The sequence below is a fragment of the Mustelus asterias genome, chromosome 18, assembly GCF_964213995.1.
Source record: "Mustelus asterias chromosome 18, sMusAst1.hap1.1, whole genome shotgun sequence".
Lineage (NCBI taxonomy): Eukaryota > Metazoa > Chordata > Chondrichthyes > Carcharhiniformes > Triakidae > Mustelus > Mustelus asterias.
In genome coordinates this window covers 62,710,476-62,736,390 of record NC_135818.1, presented here as the reverse complement: position 1 = coordinate 62,736,390, position 25,915 = coordinate 62,710,476, and the positions used below count along the sequence as shown (strand labels likewise).

The following is a 25,915-nucleotide window of genomic DNA, read 5'->3' as shown; positions in this document are numbered from 1 at the left end:
AACCAGAGGGTGGTGAATCTATGAAATTCATTGCCACAGAAGGAGGCCAGGCCATTGAGTATATTTAAGGCAGAGACAGATAGGTTCTTGATTGATAAGGGGATCAAAGGTTATGGGGAAAAGGCAGGAATCCCTCAGGGTAGTGTCCCAGGCTAAATCATCTTCAGCTGCTTCATCAATGACCTTCCCTCCGTCATAAGGTCAGAAGTGGGAATGTTCGCTGATGATTGCACAATGTTCAGCACCATTCACGACTTCTCAGATACTGAAGCAGTCCATGTTCAAATGCAGCAAGATCTGGACAATATCCAGGCTTGGGCTGACAAGTGGGAAATATCATTTTTGCCACACAAATGCCAGGCAATGACCATCACCAATAAAAGACACTCTAACCATCGCCCCTTGACATTCAATGGTGTAACCGTCACAGAATCCCCCACTGTCAACATCTTTGGGGTTACCATTGACCAGAAACTCAACTGGACTCGCCACATGAACATAGTGGCTACAAGAGCAGGTCAGAGGCTAGAAATACTGCAGCAAGTAACTCACCTCCTGACTCCTCAAAGCCTGTCCACCATCTTAAAGCCACAAGTCAGGAGTGCGATGGAATACTCTCCACTTGCCTGGATGGGTGCAGCTCCAACAGCACTCAAGAAGCTTGACATCATCCAGGACAAAGCAGTCCACTTGATTGGCACCACATCCACAAACATCCACTCCCTCCACCACCGACGCTCAGTAGCAGCAGTGTGTACTATCTACAAGATGCATTGCAGCAATTCACTAAAGATCCTTAGACAGCACCTTCCTAACCCACAAACACTTCCATCTAGAAGGACAAGGGCAGAAGATAATGGGAAAACCACCACCTGCAAGTTCCCCTCCAAGCCACTCACCGTCCTGACTTGGAAATATTAACGCTGTTACTTCGCAGCCGCTGGGTCAAAATCCTGGAATTCCCTCCCTAACAGCATTGTGGTTCCTTATTCGGGAAGGAAAGTTGAATGCCTTGCCATCTTCATGCACAGACGTCTCACAATGACACCCCTCGCAGCCTTTTCCTGCACAACACTCCTCATACATCCCCCCATCGCTCTCTCTCAAGACACCTCCTCAAATCCCCATCTGAACACTGACACCTACCTTCATCTTATTGCCATCCCTCACAGTCACTTGTCACAAATGTCCAAGCATCCTTACAGTACATTCCATTTCTCACATTTACAACTCTCTATTCACTCTCCTTAATTGTAGGAGGAGTCAGTGTGGAACACCAGGGAGAAGCAGGGAACCAGAGGTGATACTCTGACCACCACAAGACAGCATGCATTGGAAATCACCCAAGTCGTATCCACCGGAAATGCAGAGAGAGGGGTAGCCTGGATACCTCTGGCGGAATTTTCCAGTCCTGCCCACCACGGGAATCATAGCGGGTGGGACAGGACCATTGAAAGGTCCGTTGACCTTGGGCTGGATTTTCCGGTCTTGGGGTGAGCGCAGCTGGAAAATCCCGCCCCTCATGTTAGAATTAGATAGCCGCATGGCTCGGAGCTCTCACATATGTGAACATCCTGCCACCTGTGACTGAAATACGAGCATCAGCATAAAGATGGACTTTTGAACCTATTCTCTTTGTGAGTACTAATTTATGTTGTTCATCTCCCACAGATTCTTCAAGTGTGACACAGGAGCTGGTGCAGGAAGAGTTGAGGAGTCCTGAGAGGAGGTTGTGCATTTGGGGCGGCACGGTGGCACAGTGGTTAGCACTGCTGCCTCACAGCGCCAGGGATCTGGGTTCGATTCTGGCCTCGGGTCACTGTCTGTGTGGGGTTTGTACATTCTTCCCATGTCTGTGTGGGTTTCCTCCGGGTGCTCTGGTTTCCTCCCACAGTCCAAAGATGTGCGTGTTAGGTTGATTGGCCATGCTAAATTGCCCCTTAGTGTCAGAGGGATTAGCAGAGTAGATACATGGGGTCACGGGGATAGGGGCTGGGTGGGATTGTTGGCAGTGCAGGCTCGATGGGCCAAATGGCCTCCTGTCGCACTGTAGGAATTCTATGATTCTGTGATTTGGTGGAAGCACCATTACATGACATCTGCACACCCTCCAACAGCATGGAGGGGCCTCCAAGTCAGGTAGCTGCGTATTCACATAATAAGCTACAAATCACAAGTGAGCAGAAGCAGGGGCAGCAGTGGAGAGTTCCTGTTGTGGAAACAGGGACACTTCAGGCTTTGCTTTGCTTGATGCAGATGCTGAGTCTCATTAGTGGGATGCTTCTTATTTTGACACTGTCCGGGTTCCTGACTTCCCCACGTGGGGGCACGTTCTCTTAGAATCTGCTCTCTGAAGCTGCCTCAGAATCCGATAAAATCAACTCTCATTGACAAAATGTTGACTTTTTAAAAATGCTATCCAAGTCACTGCCCAGATGATCCACTGCGGAAGGTGGCAGATGTCGACAATGACCCGCCGAGAAAGTCTCAGCCTCTGGTGGCACAGATTCTCAGTCATGTTCAAAAATCTAATCCTCTGTTAGAAGTGTCACCTCCTGCGAGCTGGAGGTCTTTCTCTGCCCTCTCTGTTCCGTGGAGTGGAAGGCAGCCCAGGAGATGTCAGTCGCTGGTGCTGTTGCTCATCTTGCTTATCATCAAGGGTCCAAGGTTGAGCTGCACAAGTTGCTCCAATGCTGTAGGGGGCGGCACGGTGGCACAGCAGTTAGCACTGCTGCCTCACAGCGTCAGGGACCCAGGTTCAATTCCGACCTCGGGTCACTGTCTGTGTGGAATTTGCACATTCTCCCTGTGTCTGCGTGAGTTTCCTCCGGGTGCTCCGGTTTCCTCCCACAGTTCAAAGATGTGCGGGTTAGATTGATTGGCCATGGTAAAATGACCCTAGTGTGAGGGGATTTGCAGCGTAAGTATGTGGGGTTTGGTGGCCTTGGTGGGATTGTGATCAGTGCAGTCTCGATGGGCCGAATGACCTCCTTCTGCACTGTAGGGATTCTATTCTACGATTCTGTGCTGCAAAGGCTGGCAGCAAGTTGGATCAAAGTGAAAAAAAAGTCCAAGGCAACAGAAACTACTTCTATAATCTTGGAACTCACCTGCAAAGTAGTGAAAGAATACACTCGGACCAAAAGCCTTTCACATATGCATGAAGCACTGGGCTCTGATTCAGTACTTAAAGACTTTCCAGCCTGTCAATTCCAAAGTCCTACCAAACACTGCTGGACTCTCGCCTTGTTAACCCTGGCAGGTTTAACATAGGCATGGAAACCGGTACAGTGATGGTGGTTAAAGCTAGAACGAGGGAGGTGTGAGGAAGTGAGGTGTTAGCCACTCCCAATCAGAATAAGAACCTATGAGAATACAGCTCTGCTGTCGTTTGATCAAAACCTTTAAAGTTGACCAAATTTTACCAGTGTGCTTTGCAAGAACAGAAACATAGAAACTAGAAGCAGGAGTAGGCCATTCGGCCCTTCGAGCCTGTTCCGCCATTCATTTTGATCATGGCTGGTCATCAAATTCAATATACTGAAGGCAAGAGACAACCATACCTTTAAGCTGCGGTAAACCATCATGCTTGCTGAAAAGGAAGGTTAATTCGTGTGCAGAATCATAGAATCCTACAGTGCAGAAGGAGGCCATCTGGCCTATCGAGTCTGCACCGACCACAGTCCCACCCAGGCCCCATCCCCATAACCCCATGCATTTACCCTAGCTAGTCCTCCTGCCACTAAGGGGCAATTTAACATGGCCAATCCACCTAACCCGCACATCTCTGGACTGCGGGAGGAAAACTAGAGTGCCCAGAGGAAACCCACACTGACACGGGGAGAACATGCAAACTCCACACAGACAGTGACCCAGGCCGGGAATCGAACCCGTGTCCCTGGCGCTGTGAGGCAACAGTGCTAACCACTGTGCCACTGTGCCAGAACATTATCATGATTTCAATAGTCTGGTAAGATCAGAGAACATTTGAACTGGTTAGCCATTATGAACAGCTCAACAGCTCTTGGCATAAGTAAGTAGCAACTGACGAATACAGGTGAGGAGGCTCTGAAAGTTAGCTCACCAATCAGATGAGATGTTTCAAGAGTGTTATGGAAAACAATCTCGGGTGAGGTCAGGGAAGATATTGTCAAAGCATGGTTAATAAAAGTTGGAACGTATGTGCGGAATCGCGGGAAGCTCGTGGAGCATGGAGAACATAATGGTGGGCTTTAACTCCATGGTTTAAATAAAGAACACAACAAATTATTGGACGTTGTAGCCCAAGGTGAGTTTTGATAGGATTGTAATCTCCTGCCATTCATAGTCATGGAGCACAGTAAAGGCCCTTCGGCCCATCGAGTCTGCATCGACAATAGCTACCACTAAAGTCGCACTAAACAGTGTAACATCCTGTTCGCTGCTAAAGGGAAGGTACACCATTTGTTGCTGAAGGAACATCTTTGCTACCATCGGAGGGAAGAGTGATTTGGTCAATCATAGGAGAAACTATGAATGATGTGAGGTGGTCATTTGAGGGTGATTTCATGTCTAATCCATTGTATTACATTTTGAACATTTTATTTGGGTGTGTGTGTGTGCATGCGTGTGCATGTGTGTGTGTGTGCGTGTGTGTGATGGGTGTGGGGGAAGCAGCTTTATGATGGCAAATGTAAAAAAATATTTCCCATCAATCTCCAAGGGTCCAGACCTTAATCCCAGCTTGTGGCTCCAAACAGACTGTATATTTGCCAATTTCAGTGAGGTATGACTGAGGGCCCAGGACTAGGAATTCCTAATCTCGGAAGTTCATGCCCCCAGCCCGCTCCCCTTTACATTGATGAGTGGAAGTTCAGCCTCACAAGGGCATCCTAGAAATTGGCTTAAGATGAATCGAGGGTGGAGTTTGTAGCCATTCCAACAGACCACTGCTGAGCTTCAATGCAACTCCATCTGGCAAGTTGTGGGTTGCAGGGGTCAATAGAGAAAAGCAGCTTTGGTATAAGAACCTGTTGGTGCCTGCGAGCAGGAAGGAAAGATGGAGGGAGATAAACAGCTCAACAAACAGTTTGTGGTCTTGGCCAAGGATGAGAAAGAGAAAAATGATATAATAATGGTTCACTCATGATGTGAGGGTATCAGCAGGTGGAAACAAGGCACTATTCTTGGAGCTCAGGGAGAACAAGAGACAAGTTCAGCAGAGAAATGAGCAACAAAGATAAAAGTGTGATATAGAAAGAATGGAGGTGAAGAAACGCCCATCAAAAATGTCCTTGCATCCTTTTCCAAACATATTGAGAGAGGTTCAGATGCTAATCTAACCATTTCCATGCAGAGTTAGACTCGCAAATTCCCTTCTTTACTCCATCCAATGCAAATCTTCAGTGTGAATCTATATCCCTGATGTGTTTTCTTTGGTGCCTAAATCTCTGCACAAAAAATAATAACTTGTGGGCTGGAACGTTACCACCCTTCACGCCGGCGGGATTTTCCCACCCCCCGCAGTGAACGGAGATTTGGCCAGCCGCCAAATTCTCCGACCTCGCTGCAGCGGGAGCATGGCGCGAACAGGCGGTAAGATCGCGCCCCATGTGGAGTCACAGCCCTCATCTGTAGGGATTCGGGTCCCTCTTATTACCAGGAGTTCGCCTTGTTGAGGTTTGCAAACCTCTGCCAATTATATTGAAGTTTCCCAATTAAAATCACCCATCCTGTGTTAGTTAAAACTAACCTTGCAATCATTAAATGTAATCACCACAAATGATCAGCAGCCAACATTTGAAAGACAAAGAACCCTCAGTTCAACTTGGAGTCATTTTGCATTAAGTCTGTAAGTGTGAGACTATTGCATGGCGATTTTTAATTCACTATCACACCAGTCTTTTGGCCCCACATCGTCAGGGCTGGGACAAAGCTGTCAATCACCCTGTCTATTCATATCGCAGTCTTTGGGAGTTTCTTCTGAAGTTCTGCATGATTTATACAGGTTAGTTGAGCAGTCGCAATTAACACTAAAAGCGATGCATTGTCGGCCTAATAAAGAAATAATGAGGCCATGCTCCAATAGCCTGGTAAAATGTCAATCCTTTGATTACCTTTCCGCAATTTCGCTCGTCTGCCAAAAACAATCAGCTCATCCATTCATCTGCCTCTTAGCAACAATCATCAAAATTTTAACACCATCGTTTAGCCATGGAAAGCTGAAAGGTACCTTGGTGAGAACTGAGTTTTAACCTGGAGCGTTTTAAATTCAAGAAGTTTTTGACTCGATAGAGTGTGCGCCACAGATTGCGAGGCCAAGCTTGAAGGTTTCCTTGAACTTGAGGTTCAAAGAAAATGAAACGGGAGGAACATTAAAAACGTAGACCTGTGTAGTTCTTGGTACCACCTGTTGTGACCACAATAGTGGATAGAATAGAATAAGCAGCAAATGATAAAGAAGAATTCATGTCGAAATGGCCAGCGTTTTGTGCAAAGCCATATTGAGGAAACGCAATGGACCTCATATCATTCTAAGTTCTACTGTACTTTCAGTGTTATTAGATGCTGGCAAAAAAAAAGATCCAATGCTTCACTTACCTACCTTAATAACTGTGGTTCTCAGTTTAATGAAAATCCCACCAAACCTATTTTAAGAGCCATTTATTATCTTCTAAGTTTATATTTTCAAATCACACCATCAATTTTTCCTGACAGTCTGAAAATGGTTTCAGATTTTCATCAAAGATTACCCATAATTTTAGTCCTTCAGTCCATGTTATTTGCATAATATCTAATTTTTGAGTGCATTTGAAGCACAGTTCCATTGATATGCCAACTGCGCAATTGCAAAGGAAACAGATTGGGAACATTTAGCAGGCCAGATACACAACTCAGGTCTTTTGGCAAAGATTCTTTTCCATGCAGGTTGTTCTTCCCTTTAATTTAATGTGCAAAACATTCGAAGAATAAATGTGTTCTACCTACAGAAACCAATGCCTACTTCAAACTTCTCCCTAAATATCTCAAGCATTTAAAACAAAACAAAGATTACATAGTTAGTTTATAACTGCATGCTGGTAGATTTAAAGCATGCTTCGCACTACCTGTTGAGATATAATTGCTACCTTCTTGTAATGCAATCATTATATTTTGCCGTTCACACCAATAGTTCAGTATTGGCGGCGTGTCAGATGTATTTAGGCACAAAACATTACACTAACTGTCTGCATGCATTATGTACATGTTAGTTTATTGTACAATGCAAGGAATGACCAGAGAACCATTGAACCAAAAGAAATATCAACTGAAGCATGGATGGAGCATTAATGAAGAACTGTGTTTGTATCAGGGAGCGCCACTGGGCAGTCTATTACTCGCTCAGTTGAATACATAGCCACAACCAGGAGAGGTATAACTTGCATATCAAATGGAACCACCGTCTTCCATTGAAAAACCTCTTGAAAAATTAGTGGGCTGGTCTTTATTAAATTCAGAGAAGAAGTGAACAAGGTCACGTGTGCACCACCTTAATATCAGTATCTATGGAATCAGTAAAAGTGAGTAAGTCTATCACAAACCCAGACTCTACCCAGTTAATCCGCCCGAGGGATCCTATGAAATATCCACCAGGGATATGGGGGAGGGGGGGGGGAGATTATCCAGCATACAGCTCAAGCAGCTTCAACAAATCACCGTGCTGTTTTGGTGGGAAGTTGGAATTTGCAGCCCTGTTGATTAGCCTGGCTTCTTCCCTTTGCAGGAGTGCACCAGACAAAAACACTTAGTTATATCTCCAGCAGATATTTAGTACAACTGTGGCAAACTGTGCCAGGGCCACCATACGCCAAATCACAGATTAACACTGGAGATTCCTGGCTTTTTACTTGAGGCGGAGACTTCATAGAATCCCTACAGTACAGAAGGAGGCCATTCAGCCCATCGAGTCTGTAGCGACCACAATCCCACCTAGGCCCTATTCCCATAACCCCACACATTTACCCTGCTAATCCCCCTGACACTAGGGTCAATTTAGCATAAAAAATCAGCCTAACCCACACATCTTTGGACTGTAGGAGGAAACCAGAGCACCCGGAGGAAACCCACGCAGACACGGGGAGAATATGCAAACTCCACACAGACAGTGGCCCAAGTTGGTAATTGAACCTGGGTCCCTAGCGCTGTGAAGCAGCAGTGCTGACCACTGTGCTACCGTGCCGCTCCACTTAGACCCAGGGCCACTGGCATGGAAGGCCAGAAGCATCCACTGCTGGTAGTCCTCAGCCTTTCAGCCTTACCAGGACACAATGAAGGTCTGCAGGCAGGTGTAAGGAAAGATATACCAGCCTACTGAAGAGTGGGGTTGGTCCATGCAGGGCAAAGAATGTAAAAGCACCACCTTTTAAAGAATACATTTTTGGATAATCCCCTTGGAACAAGGACCACAAGGAACTGAGGCTAATATTGCCCACTTGTGCCTTTGCTAACCCATCCATTGATGATATATTTTGTGGTGTATCTTGGTGCTGTCAATGGGATTTCCCAATGACTCCACCCCATGCTGCCAGGAAACCCACAGCAGGGGTGCACCATCAGAGAAACCAGAAGATCCTGCTGGAGAATTCCGGCCATCATCTTCTCTTCCACATATCAGTTACTAATACCAGTTGAACAGAAATCTTCGCAGACCAAATCCTCAGCATGCGCTGCTTTACAATCACTGCTGCTTCTGTTTGTTGTTCTGAGGCACTCCATCGGGACTGAGGATGAATTGCTTCCACTCTGGTTCGATGGCTCTTAAGCCCAATGCACGATCTGCAGTCTCTACCACATGTGAGGGTGGGTGATGCTTGGATGATCAGATAGCTGGGCTACTGGGAGGTTTGTGCGCTCTCTCTTCACTTCTTGCGTATCCCCGACATCTCATTGTGTTCGGTGCCTTCCCAAAGAAACCTTGTAGTCTGAATGGTCACATGATGACGTGATGACATGGATATTTAAATGGTCACGTGTTGCAGGCATGGGAGTTCTCCCTGGGAGTTCTCCCGGAGTGTGGACAGAGTGGAACCTTGTAAGAGTTGCTCAGAGTCCTCAATAAACTATTGTTGTTATAACTCCTTGGTCGCCAGTCAATGAAACATAGCATTTCCACAAACCATCTCCCTTTATTGCAAGCCAGGGACTCTCACAAGTCGACAAGGATGTTTTGTCTCTCCAGCATGCCTTTGAGGACATTCCTGAAGCATTTCTGCTATCCTCCTGGGAGTCTCCCGCTGCAACCAAGTTCCGAATAGAAATAACTATCTGCAATATGTTCATTGTGACTCCACAGGCTGTACTGAGGTATTTTCACTGTCATCTATATACCTCAATATTCTGAATTAAGATCCTTAATCAAATTGCTAATGACCTTTCTGATTCCCTGCTGAAATCATGATCCCCAAGGTATGGAATAAACCAGGCTACTTTCCTCCCCAGTGAATCTGTGTCCTCCTGTACATAAGGTGCTTCAAACTACACAAACTCCTATGAGGCCTCAGTCGGTTCGATAACAAGTTTTAGCAATTTTTAACTGACAGCCAAATGGCCTTCAGATAACAAAACAATGCCCAGAAGAGGCGTTTATTTATTATCAGCTTCCGCCTCTTTTATTGACAAGTCAGTTCACTAGATTCATGACCTTCTTCAGACCTAATTACACTGACAGGAGCAGTGGCTCAGTGGTTAGCACTGCTGCCTCACAGCGCTAGGAACCCGGGTTCAATTCCGACCTTTGGGTGTGGAGTTTGCACATTCTCCCCATGTCTGCGTGGGTTTCCTCCGAGTGCTCTGGTTTCCTCCTACACTCCAAAGATGTGCAGGTTAGGTGGATTGGCCATCCTAAATTGTCCCTTGGTTTCCCAAGATGTGTAGGTTAGGCGGATTAGCAGGATAAATACGTGGGGTTGAGGGGATAGGGTGGGAGATGGGTAAGATGCTCTATCAGAGAATCGGTGCAGACTCGATGGGCCAAATGGCTTCCTTCTGCACTGTAGGGATTCTATGATTCTATGACTAGTCATTGAGAGACCCAGGGTAATGCTCTGGGGACCTGGGTTTGAATCCCACCATAATCGAAATTTGAATTCAATCCAAAAGCTGGAATTAACAGTCTACTGATGACCACAAAACCCTTGTCGATTGTTGTAAAAACCCACCTGGTTCATTAATGTCCTTTTGGGGAGGAGATCTGTTGTCCTTATCTGGTCTGGCCTATAAGTGACTTTAGAGCCACAGCAATGTTGTTGACTCTCAACTGCCCTCTGAAATGGCCTAGCGAGACACTCAGTTCAAGAGCAGTTAGGGATGGGCAACAGATGCCGGCCCACCCAACGACACCCATGTTCCATGGATGAATAAAAAAAGTGATGATTATGAATTACCTCTTCAAAGAACGCTAAAGAATTAACGATGCAGGACCTCTAACTTAAGGCTGCAGAAAGATTGAAATGGGCATTTAATTGAGGAGGATTTTGAACTCTTCTCGTTGAGCAGGAATGGAGCGAGCGGGCAGTTCAAATGGAAAGGCTCCACATCCTGCTTGTGTCCTGACCATCTCCAGTTTTTACTTGGCTGGTTTTGGCCACAGGTGATCTGGCAACCAGAAACAGGGTTTGGGGATTGGGAGCCGAGGGGGCACGCCTCATGCCGTCCTGTTTGACCCTCGGGGATTACCCAAAGGGATACCCCATTGGACAGGGAAAGGACGGAATGATATAACAACCTGAATCTGATGTCAAATTCAGGGGATTTAACTCACTGCGCACACACACACATGGCCACCAACCCCCCCGCCCCCCCACCCCCTGCAGTTTGGAGGGCTGAAGGGCCTGTTCCTGTGCTGTAATTTTGTTTGTTCTTTGTTTTACATCCACACTCTCTAAGTCCGACCACTTGAGCAACCCCAATTTTAATTGGCCATTGTCCTGGAATTCACTCCCTGAAATTTTCTACCTGACAACCACTCCCTGGTCCTTTAAGATGTTCTAAAACCTAAATCTTTGACCAAGCTTTTGGTCATCTGACCAAATATCTCCTTATATGCCCCAGTGTCATATTTAGTTTGATAATGCTCCTGTGAAGGGCCCGCGGATATTTTACTTTATTAAATAGTAAACAACATAAAAGAAAATCTGTTTTGCAACAAGTAAACAAAATATTGGAAGCTAATCCACCGCTTAATCCAACCCTCCCTCTATTATAGTAATGTCTTTGCTCAGATCTCTCTCCCGATGTCTTGTACCACGCACTCCCTTATAGGAATTAGATTTCCATAGATGTAAAAACTGTGATTGTTGTTGTGCTTTGATGGCTGGATGAGGAATGTGAAGCTAATTTAGTCTTATCTAGATGTTTCAGATACGTTTGAAAACAAGATAAGAGGAGAGGCAAGGTGAAGTTGGCAAAAGAGAACTCATCAGCAGGGTAGAGAGTATAATAAACATGGATTCCTTTAAGCTTACAGCCAAAGGGATACCGTCAGACTCATGAGTCTTCACTCTGCACATATTGCAATTAACTCATCCTGCTAACACAAGTACTGTTACAATAATGAAATTTTTTTTTTAATCGCCAGAGGAGAAAGCTGATCTCAGATTCTTTCCTTCAAGGCTATATTTATAGAAGAATCATAGAATCCCTGCAACGCAGAAACAGCCCATTGAGTCTGCACCGATCACAATTCCACCCAGGCCCTATCCCCATAACTCCGCTTATTTACACTATTAACCCACTATTAACCAGGGGCAATTTAGCATGGGCAATAAACCTATATTAGATTTCTAGAATCAGGTACAGAATGGTGAAATAACCATCTCAATTTCTTTTTCTATCAGCTAATGAGGATCATAGAATCCCTACAGTGCAGAAAGAGGTCATTCTGCCCATCAAGCCACTCGAGAAAATATTCCAAAATCACCCAGTGTTGGTTGAGCAGGAGTTATTGGATCAAGACTGCATTGTATTCACCACAGGGCTGCCTCAGACAAAGTTCCTGAAGAAATATAATTTGAATTGCACAATTCCCCCCAGGTAGACAGTTTTTTGTAAAAAGCCGATAAGAAACTGAGTTTAATGTCTACAGCTATTAGCTATAGAAAAAAGAAACTAGGCCATGGGTCAAGGGAAAATACTCCACCAGCAAACAGATCCTTTCCAGTGAAGAGATTTACTTATGAGAGGTTGAAGGAACAGCCTGTCTCTTCCAATTGCATCAATATCAGCGGCACATTCAGTCGTTGTTAATCTCATAGGTTAAACAACATAAAAGGAATTCTGTTTTGCAACAAGTAAACAAAATATTGGAAGCTATGTCCGCTTAATCCAACCCTCCCTCTATTATAGTAATGTCTTTGCTCAGATCTCCCTCCCAACGTCCTGTACCATGCATTTCCTTATAGGACCTAAATGCCTCCCCTCAATGGTGCGACTGCGATTGAGGATTGGTAGACCAGGGGAAGTTCATAGAATCCCGACAGTGCAGAAGGAGGCCATTCGGCCCACTGAGTGTGCACCAACTCTCCGACAGTTGATCTGACCCAGGCCTTTTCCCATAACCTCACGTATTTACCCCTTAATTCCCCCCCCTCCCCCACAACCTACACACCTTTGAACACTAAGGGGCAATTTAGCATGGCCAATCCACCTAATCTTTGGACTGTGGGAGGAAACTGGAGCACCCGGAGGAAACCCATGCAGCCACGGGGAGAACGTGCAGACTCCACACAGACAGTGACCCAAGGCCCGGGCCCCTGGCGATGTGAGGCAGCAGTGAGGCAGCAGTGCTAACCAGAGTTCAAATATGCATGCTGCCTCTCCATGAGCGAATCCAGCAGTACTCACCACATTTAAGTCACATACTGCTAAAAGAAGTGCAACGTTTGGAATGTTTTGTTCAACTTTTGAAATTTCAGCCTGAGATATGCCATGGGATTCTGACCCCGCACTCTCCACCCGTGGGATCAATGGAGTGGGGTTAAAATTCCATGAGATTCGAAAAGTGCTGTTCACTCTGGGGCCCCTGATACTCTCGTGAACGCACTTTCTGATTTTCATTGACCCGCGCCGATGATGTAATCAGGTTCCGTGCATAATGGGTGAGAACCTCATTTTAATAATTTTAATAAATTTGAATGAAATTAAACTTTCAGAGTCATTGAATCTCTGCAGTGCAGAAGGAGGTCATTCAGCCCATCGAGTCTGTATGGACCCTGTAATGAGCATTCCGCTTGCCAAGTTATCCCCCCCTCACATTATATTCATACATCACGTCAATGAGGTTCTTAACAGGCTTTAAAAACCTAACCCTGTCATGGGCATCCCCCCCAGGGCACCAAAGTAGGTATAGTCCCCAGGGGACAGGGCCTTGGCCAGGCAGTGCCCTGGCATTGCCCCCTGGCACTGCCCCCTGACACTGGTTGGCACTGCTGCCTCACAATGCCAGGAACCTGGGTTCGATTCCCGGTTGGGTCATTGTCTGTGTGGAGTTTGCACGTTCTCCCCGTATCTGCAAGGGTTTCCTCTGGTTGCTCCGGTTTCCTCCCACAGTCCAAAAGATGTGCTGGTTAGGTGCATTGGCCATGCTACATTCTCCCTCAGTTTACCCAAACAGGCGCCAGAGTGTGGCGACTAGGGGATTTTCACAGTAACATCATTGCAGTGTTAATGCAAGCCTACTTGTGACACTAATAAATAAACTTTAAAAATATTATTACCCAATGTGATTATACCATGACTAATTCTTAACCACTGTGCCACCCTGCTGCCTGAGTTCCCATCCTTGTCTGTTGCTTATCTCAGGGTCTTCGAAAGAGCCAGGAAGATGTCACCATGGTTACACTATGTTAAGTTTCATTGTAGAATATCGTCACATCTTAGAAACTTTCTCACCATGTGTAACAACGGCTGTTCCAGAATGCAACCCATAATATGGATTCTTTGGTGATAGTTAGTAAGGAAGTACAGACCTAAATGTCCTTATTTTGAACTGCCATCTTCGGTGGTAAAGTTCTAAAGTTAGGCAGTAAAAAAATGCTCCAAATATGGGTGAAACAATGGGTGATCAGATAGCAGTGGAATCTGCTCCTGAGTTACTGCTTGCAAATCCTGAAAATAAACTTGCTTTTTGACATTTCTATACTCATCCCCCCACCCTCGCCTGCCCACCTCACCCCCCACCACCCCAACCACAGCCATGTGTATCCCAGCCCACCCCTTCACCCTACTCCACCATACCACCCCCTTCCCTCTCAACCTTCACAACCACAGGCAACACAGCTACGCAGCTAAGCCTTTACAGCGACAGACCTCTTAGCGTTTTCCCACAGACTCTGTGCTTACATAAACACCACACCTGCTGAAAACCGTGAGTGCCGAACAAAGTCCAAAAATGGGCAGGTTAGGTGGATTAGGAAGGATGTGAATGCACTGGAGGGGATGCAAAGGAGATTCACCAGGATGCTGCCTGAGATGGAGCATTTAAGTTATGAAGAAAGTTTGCATAGACTTGGGTTGTTTTCTATGGAGCAGAGAAGACTTAGTGGCCTGATTGAGGCGCATAAGCTTATGAGGGACATTGTTATGGTTCAGTTCAGAAACTCCAAACTCTTCGATGGAGGCCGCCTGGATCATAGGTTTTGCATCTTCAATTTGGCGAGGATAAACATGATATGTTTCACCTCAGGTATGATTCAAATGACCCACTCGGGAGCTTTTATCAAACAAAGTATTTAAGAATTCAGGGGGTGATTCTCCCATCTCGTTGCGCTAATATTTTAGTACAGTGGACGGGAGAATCACGTGTTGGCCGATTCGTGAGATTCCAGTGAGCGTTCGCGCCGCGCTTGCATCTCCCAGACCCAGATTTCCAGTGGCATGGAGGGCAAGGCTGGCATTTAAACAGGGCTGGCATTTTATATATGATTTAAATGCTATTAGTGGGCCCAGGACTGAATTCCACAGGCCCACTAGCCTCTCCCACCCCGCCAGGGGTATTTCATACCAGTGGGGTTCAAATTAGCCCCCCATTTTCGGGGAACTAGTGGGACATCCCCGCTGGACTGAGCTAAGAAACCACTGAAGCTGCGAGAGCTGCAGAAATTATGATTTTAAAAAAACCTTCCTTAAAGGTACACTAAGATCAGAATATGGACAGAGTGGATAAGGAGCAGCTGTTTCCCCCAGGCGAAGGATCAGTCACGAGGGGACATAGGTTCAAGGTGAGGGCAGGAAGTTCAGGGGGAATGGCCTCCTTCTGCACTGTCGGGATTCAATGAAAGGTCATTTCCATCCATTATTAGGCTCTTTTGTGAAACCATTTTCCTTATTCAAGGATCAAGATCCAGAGTGTATGAGAACAACTCAGTTATTAGGACGCTCAGCAAACCTGGCACTGGCTACAGAAAAGTAACAAAGATAGATCCCTAGAGGCCAAGAAAGTACTTTTATGTAGTATAGGAGGAAAGAGTCTCCCACTCAGCAATATATAATGTACAAATGATTGAGACAGTCAAAGATAACATAAGAACATAAGAAATAGGAGTAGGAGTAGGCCATCTAGCCCCTCGAGCCTGCCCCGCCATTCAATAAGATCATGGCTGATCTGATAGTGGTTTAGTTCCACTTACCCGCCCGCTCCCCATAACCCTTAATTCCCTTATTGATCAGAAATCTATCCACCTGTGACTTAAACATATTTAACGAGGTAGCCTCCACTGCTTCAATGGGCAGAGAATTCCAGAGATTCACTACACTCTGAGAGAAGAAGTTCCTCCTCAACTCTGTTCTAAACGGACTCCCCCTTATTTTGAGGCTGTGTCCTCTAGTTCTTGTTTCCTTTCTAAGTGGAAAGAATCTCTCTGTCTCTACCCTGTCTAGCCCCTTCATTATCTTATATGTCTCTATAAGATCTCCCCTCAGCCTTCTAAACTCCAACGAGTACAGGCCCAATCTACTCAATCTCTCATCATAAGCTAACCCCCTCATCTCCGGTTTCAACCTGGTGAACCTTCTCTGTACTCCCTCCAAGGCCAATATTTCCTTCCGCAAATAAGGGGACCAAAATTGCACACAGTACTCTCGTTGCGGCCTCACCAGTAACTTGTACAATTGCAGCAAGACCTCTTTGCTTTTATACTCCATCCCCTTCGCGATAAAGGCCAACATTCCATTTGCCTTCTTGATCACCTGCTGCACCCGCAAACTGAGTTTTTGCGATTCATGCAAAGATTATGCACTGGACAGAATTTGGATACCGACAATGTTTATTGGATGACCAGTGACTTGGAGTCAACAGGTTGGCATACAGAACAAGTGTTCATACCACACATATTGCGTTAGGTTAGAATATAGAATTTCTGCCAATTGACTATGAATACATTTTTTCAAAGCCCAACAGTGCAGAAAGAGGCCATTCAGCCCATCGAGTCTGCACCGACAATAATCCCACCCAGGCCCTATCCCCGCAACCCCACACATTTACCCCGCTAATCCCTCTAAGGTACGCATCCCAGGGCACTAAGGGGCAATTTAGCATGGCCAATCAACCTAACCCGCACATCTTTGGACTGTGGGAGGAAACTGGAGCACCCAGAGGAAGCCCACGCAGACACGGGGAGAATGTGCAAACTCCACACAGACAGTGACCCATGGCTGGAATCGAACCCAGGTCATTGGAGCTGTGAGGCAGCAGTGCTAACCACTGTGCTCAACCATTTGGTGCTTAGCCAAATCTCCATTCACTGCAGCAGGACCAGAGAATCCCACAGTAAGAACAGCTGGATTATTCCAGCCATCATTAAAATGTAAATGATCTTTTGGGATATTTTATTGAGGAAAAAACAACACCATTGTTAAACTCCTTATCCAATTGCACGTGGCTTCAAATCCCCATTGGCCACTCTCACTGTTGTAGTTCGTCCCATGTACAGATTCTGATTTGACAATCTCCCCAGCGTACTCGATTATCTTTCAGCTCTGTCAAAAGCTTAACCCAGGCAACCAGATCGAATACTTTATCAAAATCTACAAAGCAAACATATAATTCCTGTCCAAATTCTCAATTGAATTCATTCATTAATCTCACAATGCCAATTGCTTCTCTCTATCCTCTACCTCCCTGAAATCTAAACTGGTCGCCTCCAATGTAGTTCTGCGTCTTCCCATCCACTCACCTTGGTACAATCCTCAACATATCCTTTGATGCATGGACAATTTGACTAATTGCATGAACGTCAGAACATCAGCCTGCTTTTGTCTTCTTTCTTATGGTGATCATTATTATCTGCATGAGATCCTCTGGCCATCCTGAGAAGTAAATACCTCTGCAATTTCAGTGGAAACAAATGTTGATCTAAATTTTTTAATCTCTTTATTTCTCTTTTACATGATTTGATATTAAATTCACCCTCTATAATTCACAGTTCTTCTTAATTCTTCCTCTGTTTATTTTGCAATCCTATAGCTCCATTGGTTAAGGCATCATCATTAGTTAAGGTAATGAATGATTGATCTGTTGTTCACCAAGGTCCCAAATGCTATGATGCCCCCAGTGCATTGTTATCAACCCGCACTTCCCTCAATTCTGTGGGCAAAACTTTTTAAAACTGAAATGTGCACAAAAAGATGTAACTAATAGGATATACTATCATCAAAACATAGGAGATAGGAGCAGGAAGAGGCCATTCGGCCCTTCGAGCCTGCTGCGCCATTCATTATGACCATGGCTGATCATCCAACTCAATAGCCTGATGCCACCTTCCCCCTATATCCATTGATCCCCTTCGCCTCAAGTGCTATATCTAACTGTTTCTTGAAAACATTCAATGTTATAATCTTCACCAAAATCTGGGTGCCAGACAGTTCTTTTGTCAGAAATTATCAGTGGGAATAACGTCATTCTTACGTTACTGCCTGTCTGGTTAATAGAATTATACTAACCTTAATTTTATTATTTAATGGTTTTGGATTAGGGATAAATATTAGCGGGAACAATGGGGAGAACTCCCCTGTTCCCCTTGAAGAAATGCCTTGGAATCCCAGTTTAACATCTCAGCCGAAAGATGACACTCCCCCCCCCCCCCCCCCCCCCACAGTGCAAACCTTGCCATGTACTGTAATGAAGTGTAAGCCGAGATTTTTGGAGTGAGACTTGAACCAACAACACTTGCCCTCTGAAGCTGTGATGCACTAAAATTCCCACTTCATTTTGACTCACGAAACATGAACAGCTGTTCAAAATTCTCCAGAAAGTTTTATATAATTAATTTGTCTGTTTTTTTTTAAACTTGATTGCCATCAGTTTCAGTGCATGTGTTGGGGACAAAATAAATTTAAGGGCACTACTAACTGATTAAAATACATCCTGCAGTGCATTGTAGAACGTGATATGTTAAATAATAATTTGCACCAATTCCATTTACATCATAAGCAGCATGTTTCAGCTGAGATTTAATGACCCTGATAGGCAAGTGGCCCCAAATACACATTTCTGCTGTAATTAATTCCAGTAATTTTTTGCACCTTTCTACATTTCTTGGATGAAGTGCTCCTATTAACAGCCATGCTTCCTAAAGAGTTGCAACTGAATATATTGATCTATGTAACTTCTTTCATTATCGTGACTGAGGTGGTGGATTTTAACCTTGCCGACTCGATGGAAACCAGGCATGTAAGCAGTTATAATGCACCAGGTGAGTGACCAGTCTTGCCATTGTGATTGTTGGCGGTAATTCTGGACAAGCAGCGAAACTGCTGCCCGAACCTGGCACAGCACCTTCTTAAACATACATATCAGGGCATGATTGAACACAGGTTGCTATTTATGACTGCCAACTAAGTGAGGAAGCTTCTGGAGCCACTGAGGGTCTACCAGAGGCCAGAGATTTGAAGACACCATCTAAGATAACCATTCTTGCATTTTCCTTTGTGGGGAGAAAAGGAGCAACATTGCTCTTCTGGGCCCCACAAAAAGTGATTAGGTCTCACCTGCCTCAGACCATGCCAGGCTTCCCTGCCACGAGACAGTCTCAGAACCCCTTGTTACAATCCCCACAGACTCCGATAACTTTTTTGAAAGAGATGAATTTCCCAATGACCAACTAAAATAACTCAAGGACAAGATTTCACATTTTATGACTCTTACAGTGACAAACAAACCAACATCAACATATTGAACAATTGGTTCAGATCAAACATTACTTAACAGATGAATAATACACCAACTAAAAGAAAGATGCTTTCACTCCAACAAATTAATGCACTCAAGATACTTCTCACAATCCCATTTCACTGTATCCCACACTGCCGGCAGATGTGTAGCAATACAAGAATCAGTCTCAAGTCACTCCCAGCTTTCCAGCAGGACCACTTCTCCTTTCCACTCTCGGTCAAAATTTCCAATGCCATTCCAAAATTGTTCTTCTCAGTCTGGATAATGCAGACTTGACCTTCTCCAGCAAGATCCACCATGATGACTCCTTAAATCACTAAAAGTCCCATTCTTTTCAAACAGAAAACCAACTCTTACAAGTATTCTGCTTGGTTGCCAGCATAAAACAATCTTTCTCTGCTCTTCACACAGCAGTATTTAATTCATGTCTCTCTCTCTCTCCCTGTGTCTCACAAAGCAGCTATCCCTTTGCTGTGAGCTATAGTGCAAACGTATTGAAACTGTCACTTGATATTTCATTAGGCTTTTGTTTGAGTTTCTTCCCAATGGTAGCCAGATCACGTCGGCCTGTCTCTGAGCGGAGGCTTTGATTATGACCATAGCATCCCCCTATTCAGAACATTCTGTTTCATTTTAAGTTAAAGGACAGATTTTAAAATGTAAATATCTTGTGAAGCTCAGCATTAATAATACTCAATTTGCAAGTGTTGGTTGCCTTTTTCTCACTGTTCTGGGTAGGTAACACAGTGTTCATGAAGCCTACTGATTAAGATTGTCATGAACTCATCTGCTGCTGCAAATCAGTCATTACCTGATTGCACTGCTGGCCCACATGGAATTAAAATCAATCTCCATGTCAAATCAAAGAACAAAGAACAAAGAATAAAGAAAATTACAGCACAGGAACAGGCCCTTCGGCCCTCCAAGCATGCACCAACCATGCTGCTTGATTGAACTAAAACCCCCTACTCTTCTGGGGACCATATCCCTCTATTCCCATCCTATTCATGTATTTGTCCAGACACCCCTTAAAAGTTACTATCATATCTGCTTCCACTACCTCCCCCGGCAGCAAGTTCTAGGCACCCACCACTCTCTATGTAAAAAACTTGTCTTGTACATCTCCTTTAAACCTTGCCCCTCGCACCTTAAACCTATGCCCACTAGTAATTGACTCTTCCACCCTATGAAAAGGCTTCTGGCTATCCAAATATCCAAAACAATAAATATTTATATGAAAATTTATATACTGCATTATCACAACCTCAATGTGTTTCAAAGTATTTCACAAGTAATGGATCAGTCTTGAATACAGTTACTCCTGTTATTTGACACAAACATTAAAATATATTTTGATGGGATTTTCTGGTCGTGCTCGCCGCAAGGACGGAAATTCCCACCCAAGGTCAACGGACCCGATTATGGTCTGCCCCTGCCCACTACAAAAAGCTCTGCCCTTGAAGTCTGGTGAATAAAATGCTTTTCAAATAAATCTTCATGTTCAGTCTGAGACTAACCAATACCATCACCATTCAAACTCTGGGACATATTGATTCGATGTAATTATCAGGCATCTGAAAAATGAGCTTTTGCTTTCATAGTCCATAAACAATTATTTCTGAAATTAGCACTCAAATATTTACCCTGTTCCCTTGACACCTGAAATGAGTCTACAATAATTGTTGGAGATAATTATCCAAAAGAAATTGGTTCGGGGAAAAAAAATGAGAACACAGGATGGGTGAGTCACTCAGTCCTGATGATATGTGCGTCAGGCTGCGGAGAGATGACAAAGGAGGGGATAGAGAAAGCTTTGTTCACAATGCCAATTATTGATCCATATGCAAACTCCTGCAAGGATTTGGGGATTCTAAAATCTGCATTCAGCAATGGGATTGCAGGGGTGGTGATGGCCTAGTGGTATTACTGTTCGACTATAATCCAGAAACTCAGCTAATATTCTGGGGAACATCCGGGTTCGAACACAATTGAATTCAATTTCCACCATGGCAGATGGTGGAATGTGAATTCAATAAAAAATATCTGGAGTTAAGAATCTACCATTAAGAATTGACCATGAAACCATTGTCGATTGTTGGAAAAACCATTTTGGTTCACTAATGTCCTTTAGGGAAGGAAATCTGCCATCCTTACCTGGTCTGGCTTACATGTGACTCCAGAGCCACAGCAATGTGGTTGACTCTTAACAGCCCTCAGGCAACTAGGAATGGGCAATAAATGCTGGCCAGCCAATGACACCCATGTCCTTAGAATGAATTTTTAAAATTGGGAAACTGGGTACCCCAGTCAGTCCAATGTCACTGTTGGCCAAATGAATATGAATGTCGTTCACGCCACTAGGGCAACAAGAGAACCAACCCGCCATTAGCTCACCTTTGGGAGAATTGTTTTTACGACGGTGGGTTCCTGATTTTTTTGTGGCTCCCGCTGGATGCTCCACCCCCCACCCGCCACCGAACCCACTACGGGTGGGATGGGAGAATTCTGCCCTGAGAGTTGTTTCCCCTGACGTGGGATCTAGAACATGGGTGCTTCATCTCAAGACAAACGGTTAGGTGGAGATGAGAAGAAATGTCTTCACTCAGAGGGTTGTGAATCTTGGAATTTTCTCCCCCAGAGGGTCATGGATGCTCCAACACTGACACAATTTTGTTCACTTGAGAAACATGGGATGCTGGGTGTAGGCGGGAAAATGGAGTTGAGACAAAAGATCAGCCATGATGTGATTTAACAGTAGAACAGGCTCCAGAAGCCATGTGGTCTACTCCTGCCCCTGGCTTTTTGCCTTATGTTCTTTTTTGAAAAATCTATTCAAAGCTTATTTGACCGATTAAATGGCTGAGGGGAAATTAAGTAAGCGCCATGTATATGGATTTTCAAAGAATAAAAGTGTCTCATAGGAGACTCGTTTGAAAAATTCATACATCAGACATACTAGCTCATGGGTAGGAAGTTGATTCAATAGATCAGAACCAAATGTGTTTTTGCTTACATTGGAGAGACTGTGTAATCATGATGTGGAGTTGCCGGCGTTGGACTGGGGTGAACACAGTAAGAGTTTGAACAACACCAGGTTAAAGTCCAACAGGTTTATTTGGTAGCAAATACCATTAGCTTTCGGAGCGCTGCTCCTTCGTCACTGTCGTCGAGACTGTGTAACCCAGGCATGAGGGATGAGTCCACCTTTGCTCATTCATTGTACATTGAACAAAGGGAGCCCCATTTCAAAACCTGCTGAAGACTCAAAAGTAGGCAAACAGCCACAGGACTTCAGGAAAACAGAGACAAGCTAGCATCTATAATTTAATGGGGATAAATTTGGGCAGGGAAGCAAGGAATGACATTTTGCATTCAATGAAAAGAAGCTGAAGGGTGTGGATGAATAAAAGAGATGTTATTTTGCACTGTGTAACTAGAAACATAGAAACAGGAGGGACAAAGTCCTGATACAGTTGTACGAAACTGGGCACTGAAAATAGCAGCTTTAGCTATTGTTGTGATGACATTGAAATGATACAGGATGGATGAGTCTTGATTCACCAGAACAATGCCAGGGGTGTGGGACAGCAGTTATGAAAAGAGATTGACGGTACCGGGACTACATTCATTGGGGTTGAAAAGGTTGGGAGGTTTAATATTGGCCCAGGTTTCACAGTGAGAATTTTAACAAAGCTTTCAGCATTTGTTGCCATTACACCACTGAAACTGACGATGGGGAATCTGTACTTGTGGATTGATGTCAGTGATTTGGAACTTCTACTGATGTTGTTGCCATTCCCCCAGGCTACATTCAACAAGATATCTATGAAAGGATGAGAACGGTCACTTTTACAACGTTAGCCTAGTTGCATGAACTCATACAAGAACCCATGAAAAATTACATCTTGTTGAATGAGGTGCAATTGGTCTTTGGAAGACACTGGGTGAGATTTTCCAGGTTCATTTTTTTGGACGTAATCAGCCTCGCACCGGGGAACAGCGCGAGGCTGATTACAATATGCTCAAACTGATTCGTATCTTTTTAGCGAACCCGGGACTCAATTGTCCAGGCTCGCTAAAGTTGCTGTCCCCGTCGGTGAAGGGTGTAAGGGGATCACATACGGTCCCTATCAACAGGGACCAAGCGTGATGGCCTCGCTGGTGGCACCAGAGGCCATTGAAGGCCCCGCTCCGGGAGATAGGGGGCAGGATGTGGATGTCCCTTGGGGAGTGCCAGCCTGGCACGGTCAGCCTGGCACCCCGGCACTCCCAGAAAACTCCTATATTTCCGCTGGTTGGGCACTTAGGTATTTTTGGGGAAAAATCACAGGCGCTAACTTCATGATCACTGCTGGGCACCCTCATCACGCAAACCAGCCTCCCATCCATTGACTCTGTCTACACATCCTGCTGCCTCGGAAAAGCAGCCAGCATAATTAAGGACCCCACGCACCCCGGACACCCTCTCTTCCATCTTCTTCTGTCGGGAAAAAGATACAAAAGTCTGGGGTCACGTGCCAACCGACTCAAGAACAGCTTCTTCCCTGCTGCCGTCGGACTTTTGAATGAACCTACCTCACATTAAGTTGACCTTTCTTTATACCCTAGCTATGACTGTAACACAACAATCAGTACTCTCTCCCTTCCTTCTCTATGAACGGTATGCTTTGTCTGTATAACGTGCAAAAAACAATACTTTTCACTGTATACTAATACATGTGACAATAATAAATCAAATCAAATTAAATTATTGAACCAGAGTTCGGACCAAATAAATATCAATAACGACATTAAAATAAGATCTTTACTTTGAAACCACGGCTCCACTGAAACTATTGCGACTGCTTCAAATAGACCAGCAGAAAATCAGAACACCAGGCTACGGTGAACAAAGAATGCTGCTGAAAAGCTCATTTCAGAGGAATTGAATGTCAAGTTTCTCCACTATGATTAAAAAAAAGAATCCAAGCATTTTTTAAATAATGCATTAAAGAATGTTTATCATGACTTTAGCTTCTATCTTAATCTAGTCATCATCGTTTATTTCACCACTTGCCAATGTAAGGGTGAAGTGAGTGGTAAAGGTGCTGGGAAGTCATTGAAAAGAACTCATTAATTCACTGTAAGGAGAGCGGTTAGTAAAATTGTCTTTATACAGAGAGTCGTTGGAACACAGAATGAGAAGGCTGTCGCAGTGGCAATAGTGTAGAGTTCTGCTGGCACAACGGTCAAAATAACATCTTTCCGTGCTGTCAGCATCTATGGTTCTAAATATATATTCTTTTGTCTGCTGTTTCAACAGTGACATGAACTAATTTATTTTAAATGTATTAGTAAATGTATTAAAATGGTGGAGAAAGCAATGTCAAATGGATACATCAAATCCTTATATACTTGGGTCACATTGCTAGTCATTTCCTTACCTACTGGACCATCATTCCTGGCAAAATTGTTAAACATTGTACCTCATAGTTGTGGAACAAATATAAATCAGTAACATTACTGGGATGGCAGGATTGTTATATGAGGAGAGTTTGGGTTGACTGGGCCTGTATTCACTGAAACTTAGAAGAATGAGAAGGGGATCTCATTAAAATGTAGAAAATTCTGACAGGGTTGGACAGACTGGATGCAGGGATATTGTTTCCTCTGGCTGGGTGAGTCTAGAACAAGGGGTCACAGTCTCAGGAGGGAGGTGGTGGCCTCGTGGTATTATCACTAGAATATTAATCCAGGAACTCAGCGAATGTTCTGGGGACCCGGGTTTGAATCCTGCCACGGCAGATAGTGGAATTTGAATTCAATTTTTTTTAAAATCTGGAGTTCAGCATCTACTGATGACCATGGAACCACTGTTGATTGTCAGAAAAACCCATCTGGTTCACTAATGTCCTTTAGGGAAGGAAATCTGCCATCTTTACCTGGTATGGCCTACATGTGACTCCAGAGCCTGCAATGTGGTAGACTCTCAACTGCCTTTGGGCAACTAGGGATAGGCAATAAATGCTGGCCAGCCAGCAACGCCCAAGTCCCATGAATGAAGAAAAAACGGGATACGGGATAGGACATTTAGGACTGAGATGAGGAGAAATTTCTTCACTCAGAGAGTGGCAAACCTATGGAATTCTCTACCACAGAAGACCGTGAAGGACAAGTCACTGAATATATTGAAGAAGGGAATAGTTGTATTTCTGGACCCTAGAGGTGTCAAGGGGTATGGGGAGAGTGTGAGGGTATGGTGTTGAGATAGAGGATCAGCCATGATCATGTTGAATGGCCGATGAGGCACGAAGGGCCGAATGGCCTACTCCTGCTCCTATTTCCTATGTTTCTTTTACATGTCACATTATAGCCTCAACTTTCAACAAGGTAGCATTAAGACAAGCGTTTTGCTCTAGAATTGTTGCTCTGTTTGAGTTAGTCCTGTTGGAGATTAGGAAACAGGACCATCCAGAGCAGAGAAAGTGTGACTGTAATGTGGTCAGTCTGTTCATATCATCAGATCGTCAGCCAAATGACTGCACTCAAAATCATTTTCAAGTCACACTTTGCTGGGAGTGAATGTAAAAAGTTTCCAGTTCTTCGTTCAGTTAAATTACAGAGGGGCACCGCTGCAATAATTTCACAACTGAGTGGAGAGACAAGAAAACAAAATTACAAAATTAAAATGAGTAACATTTTGGTTTAATTGACAAACAGAAAAATAGGTCAAGGGAAATATCTTCAAAAGCA

At 44.5% G+C, this 25,915-nt stretch overlaps 1 protein-coding gene across 1 annotated transcript in view; it reads right to left on the bottom strand.

Moving 5' to 3' along the window:
- mdga2a (MAM domain containing glycosylphosphatidylinositol anchor 2a) overlaps positions 1-25,915 on the bottom strand; it is a 589,650-nt gene that overhangs the window by 544,748 nt on the left and 18,987 nt on the right. The gene's annotated exons all lie outside the window — the stretch shown is intronic.